Source organism: Rattus rattus, chromosome 7, assembly GCF_011064425.1.
Source record: "Rattus rattus isolate New Zealand chromosome 7, Rrattus_CSIRO_v1, whole genome shotgun sequence".
NCBI lineage: Eukaryota > Metazoa > Chordata > Mammalia > Rodentia > Muridae > Rattus > Rattus rattus.
In genome coordinates, this window is record NC_046160.1 from 41,222,570 (window position 1) to 41,228,328 (window position 5,759).

The 5,759-nt window shown below is 38.9% G+C and overlaps 1 non-coding gene across 1 annotated transcript; it reads left to right on the plus strand.

The window, feature by feature from the left end:
* The first annotated feature begins 426 nt into the window (after positions 1–426).
* LOC116906486 lies at positions 427–552 on the plus strand. The gene has a single exon (XR_004388729.1). It is a non-coding gene; the product is annotated as a U6atac minor spliceosomal RNA (small nuclear RNA).
* The last annotated feature ends 5,207 nt before the right edge of the window (positions 553–5,759 follow it).

The window sequence follows — 5,759 nt, forward strand, 5'->3', positions numbered from 1 at the left end:
GCTGGATAAAACAAATTAACTAAAAAAAAAAATCAGTATCTCTCCTTTATACAAAGGATAAACAGGTTAAGAAAGAAATTAAGGAAACAGTATACTTTTACAATGACCACAAATAATATAAAATATCTTGGTGTAATTCTAAACAAGCAGGTGAAAGACCTGTATGACAAGATCTTCAAGTCTGTGAAGAAAGAAATTGAAGAAAATAGCAGAAGATGGAAAGACCTCCCCATGCTCGTGGATCAGTAGGATTAACAGTGAAAATGGTCATCCCACCAAAAGCAATCTACAGATTCAATGCAATTCCCATCAAAACTCCCACACAATTATTTACAGACCTTAAAAGAGCAATTCACAGCTTCATATGAAAAAAACAAAAAAATCCAGGAATATCTAAAACAATCCCAAACAATAAAAGAACTTCTGGTGTTGTATGAAAGGAGAGAAGGTTAGCACTCCCCTTGACAAGGATGGAAGAGGCCCTTGGGCCTAACAACACACATACGGTTAAGGCATTGCCACCTACTTCGTGGCATCTAACCACTGTTTTTCCAAATATGAATATAACAGGAAGCAATAATCACTATTCCTTAATATCTCTCAACATCAATGGCCTCAACTCCCCAATAAAAAGACATAGATTAACAAACTGGATACATAGCGAGGACCCTGCATTCTGCTGCCTACAGGAAACACACCTCAGAGACAAAGACAGACACTACCTCAGAGTGAAAGGCTGGGAAACAACTTTCCAAGCAAATGGTCAGAAGAAGCAATCTGGAGTCACCATTCTAATATCAAATAAAATCAATTTTCAACTAATATTCATCAAAAAAGATAAGGAAGGACACTTCATATTCATCAAAGGAAAAATCCACCAAGATGAACTCTCAATCCTAAATAACTATGCCCCAAATACAAGGGCACCTACATACGTAAAAGAAACCTTACTAAAGCTCAAAACACACATTGCACTTCACACAATAATAGTGGGAGATTTCAACACCCCACTCTCATCAATGGACAGATCATGGAAACAGAAATTAAACAGAGATGTAGACAGACTAAGAGAAGTCATGAGCCAAATGGACCTAACAGATATTTATAGAACATTCTATCCTAAAGCAAAAGGATATACCTTCTTCTCAGCTCCTCATGGTACTTTCTCCAAAATTGACCATATAATTGGTCAAAAAACGGGCCTCAACAGGTACAGAAAGATAGAAATAATCCCATGCATGCTATCAGACCACCACGGCCTAAAACTGGTCTTCAATAACAATGAAGGAAGAATGCCCACATATATGTGGAAATTGAACAATGCTCTACTCAATGATAACCTGGTCAAGGAAGAAATAAAGAAAGAAATTAAAAACTTTTTAGAATTTAATGAAAATGAAGGTACAACATACCCAAACTTATGGGACACAATGAAAGCTGTGCTAAGAGGAAAACTCATAGCGCTGAGTGCCTGCAGAAAGAAACAGGAAAGAGCATATGTCAGCAGCTTGACAGCACACCTAAAAGCTCTAGAACAAAAAAGAAGCAAATACACCCAGGAGGAGTAGAAGGCAGGAAATAATCAAACTCAGAGCTGAAATCAACCAAGTAGAAACAAAAGGACCATAGAAAGAATCAACAGAACCAAAAGTTGGTTCTTTGAGAAAATCAACAAGATAGATAAACCCTTAGCCAGACTAACGAGAGGACACAGAGAGTGTGTCCAAATTAACAAAATCAGAAATGAAAAGGGAGACATAACTACAGATTCAGAGGAAATTCAAAAATCATCAGATCTTACTATAAAAAGCCTATATTCAACAAAACTTGAAAATCTACAGGAAATGGACAATTTCCTAGACAGATACCAGGTACCGAAGTTAAATCAGGAACAGATAAACCAGTTAAACAACCCCATAACTCCTAAGGAAATAGAAGCAGTCATTAAAGGTCTCCCAACCAAAAAGAGCCCAGGTCCAGACAGGTTTAGTGCAGAATTCTATCAGACCTTCATAGAAGACCTCATACCAATATTATCCAAACTATTCCACAAAATTGAAACAGATGGAGCACTACCAAATTCCTTCTATGAAGCCACAATTATTCTTATACCTAAACCACACAAAGACCCAACAAGGAAAGAGAACTTCAGACCAATTTCCCTTATGAATATGGACGCAAAAATACTCAATAAAATTCTGGCAAACCGAATCCAAGAGCACATCAAAACAATCATCCACCATGATCAAGTAGGCTTCATCCCAGGCATGCAGGATGGTTTAATATCGAAAAACCATCAACGTGATCCATTATATAAACAAACTGAAAGAACAAAACCACATGATCATTTCATTAGATGCTGAGAAAGCATTTGACAAATTCAACACCCTTCATGATAAAAAGTCCTGGAAAGAATAGGAATTCAAGGCCCATACCTAAACATAGTAAAAGCCATATACAGCAAAACCAGTTGCTAACATTAAACTAAATGGAGAGAAACTTGAAGCAATCCCACTAAAATCAGGGGACTAGACAAGGCTGCCCACTCTCCCTACTTATTCAATATAGTTCTTGAAGTTCTAGCCAGAGCAATCAGACAACAAAAAGGAGGTCAAGGGATACAGATCGGAAAAAGAAGAAGTCAAAATATCACTATTTGCAGATGATATGAGAGTATATTTAAGTGATCCCAAAAGTTCCACCAGAGAACTACTAAAGCTGATAAACAACTTCAGCAAAGTGGCTGGGTATAAAATTAACTCAAATAAATCAGTAGCCTTCCTCTACACAAAAGAGAAACAAGCCAAGAAAGAAATTAGGGAAACGACACCCTTCATAATAGCCCCAAATAATATAAAGTACCTCGGTGTGACTTTAACCAAGCAAGTAAAAGATCTGTACAATAAGAACTTCAAGACTCTGAAGAAAGAAATTGAAGAAGACCTCAGAAGATGGAAAGATCTCCCATGCTCATGGATTGGCAGGATTAATATAGTAAAATGGCCATTTTACCAAAAAGCGATCTACAGATTCAATGCAATCCCCATCAAAATACCAATCCAATTCTTCAAAGAGTTAGACAGAACAATTTGCAAATTCATCTGAATAACAAAAAACCCAGGATAGCTAAAACTATCCTCAACAATAAAAGGACTTCAGGGGGAATCACTATTCCTGAACTCAAGCAGTATTACAGAGCAATAGTGATAAAAACTGCATGGTATTGGTACAGAGACAGACAGATAGACCAATGGAACAGAATTGAAGACCCAGAAATGAACCCACACACCTATGGGCACTTGATTTTGACAAAGGAGCCAAACCATCAAATAGAAAAAGATAGCATTTTCAGCAAATGGTGCTGGTTCAACTGGAGGTCAACATGTAGAAGAATGCAGATCGATCCATGCTTATCACCCTGTACAAAGCTTAAGTCCAAGTGGATCAAGGACCTCCACATCAAACCAGATACACTCAAACTAATAGAAGAAAAACTAGGGAAGCATCTGAACACATTGGCACTGGAAAAAAATTTCCTGAACAAAACACCAATGGCTTATGCTCTAAGATCAAGAATGGACAAATGGGATATCATAAAACTGCAAAGCTTCTGTAAGGCAAAGGGCACTGTGGTTAGGACAAAATGGTAACCAACAGATTGGGAAAAGATCTTTATCAATCCTACAACAGATAGAGGCCTTATATCCAAAATATACAAAGAACTCAAGAAGTTAGACCATAGGGAGACATATAACCCTATTAAAAAATGGGGTTCAGAGCTAAACAAAGAATTCACAGCCGAGGAATGCCGAATGGCTGAGAAACACCTAAAGAAATGTTCAACATCTTTAGTCATAAGGGAAATGCAAATCAAAACAACCCTGAGATTTCACCTCACACCAGTGAGAATGGCTAAGATCAAAACTCAGGTGACAGCAGATGCTGGCGAGGATGTGGAGAAAGAGGAACACTCCTCCATTGTTGGTGGGATTGCAGACTGGTACAACCATTCTGGAAATCAGTCTGGAGGTTCCTCAGAAAATTGGACATTGAACTGCCTGAGGATCCAGCTATACCTCTCTTGGGCATATACCCAAAAGATGCCCCAACATATAAAAAAGACACGTGCTCCACTATGTTCATAGCAGCCTTATTTATAATAGCCAGAAGCTGGAAAGAACCCAGATGCCCTTCAACAGAGGAATGGATACAGAAAATGTGGTACATCTACACAATGGAATATTACTCAGCTATCAAAAACAATGACTTTATGAAATTACAGAGGCAAATGGTCGTAATGGAAAATATCATCCTGAGTGAGGTAACCCAATCACAGAAAAACACACATGGTATGCACTCATTGATAAGTAGCTACTAGCCCAAATGCTTGAATTACCCTAGATGCCTAGAACAAATGAAACTCAAGACGGATGATCAAAATGTGAATGCTTCACTCCTTCTTTAAAAGGGGAACAAGAATACCCTTGGCAGGGAAGAGAGAGGCAAAGATTAAAACAGAGACTGAAGGAACACCCATTCAGAGCCTGCCCCACATGTGGCCCATGCATATACAGTCATCCAATTAGACAAGATGGATGAAGCAAAGAAGTGCAGGCCTACAGGAGCCGGATGTAGATCGCTCCTGAGAGACACAGCCAGAATACAGCAAATACAGAGGCGAATGCCAGCAGCAAACCACTGATCTGAGAATAGGACACCCATTGAAGGAATGAGAGACAGAACTGGAAGAGCTTGAAGGGGCTCGAGACCCCATATGTACAATAATGCCAAGCAACCAGAGCTTCCAGGGACTAAGCCACTACCTAAAGACTATACATGGACTGACCCTGGACTCTGACCTCATAGGTAGCAATGAATATCCTAGTAAGAGCACCAGTGGAAGGGGAAGCCCTGGGTTCTGCTAAGACTGAACCCCAGTGAACTAGACTGTTGGGGGAGGGTGGCAATGGGGAGGGTGGGGAGGGGAACACCCATAAGGAAGGGGAGGGGATGTTTGCCGGAAACCGGAAAGGGAATAACACTAGAAATGTATATAAGAAATACTCAAGTTAATAAAAAAAAGAAATACTCAAGTTAATAATAATAAAAATAGAACTTCTGATATCACCATCCCTGATCCAAAGCTGTAGTACAGAACAATAATAATAAGACTGCATGGTGTTGGTATAGGAACAAAAATGTTAGTCAATGGAATTGATAAAAGACTCTGAAAGGAGCCCATATGCCTAAGGACAACAAATGGTGCTGGTCCAACTTGATGTCTGCATGTAGAAGAATGCAAATAGATCCATATCTTTCACCCTGCACAAAACTGGGAACCAAGTGGATCAAAGACCTGAATGTAAAACCAGGTATGCTAAACCTAATAGAAAAGAATGTGACTAATAGCTTTGAATACATTGGTCCAGGATACATCTTCCTGAACAGAACATGAATAGTTCAGGCTCTCACATCGACAATTGATAAATAGGACCCCATGAAACTAGAAAGCTTCTGTAAGTCAAAGGACACTATAATAGGACAAAACAGAGTCCTACAGATTTCAAAGGGATCTTCACCAATCCTACATCCAACAGAGGGCTAATATCCAAAATATATAAATAACAGAAACCTGTATAACATGTTGGAAGTCAATTTGATGGTTTCTCAGAAAACTGGGAATAGTTCTACCTCAAGACCCAGATATAACACTCCTGGGCATATACGCAAAAGATGTTCCATCATATCACAAGAACACA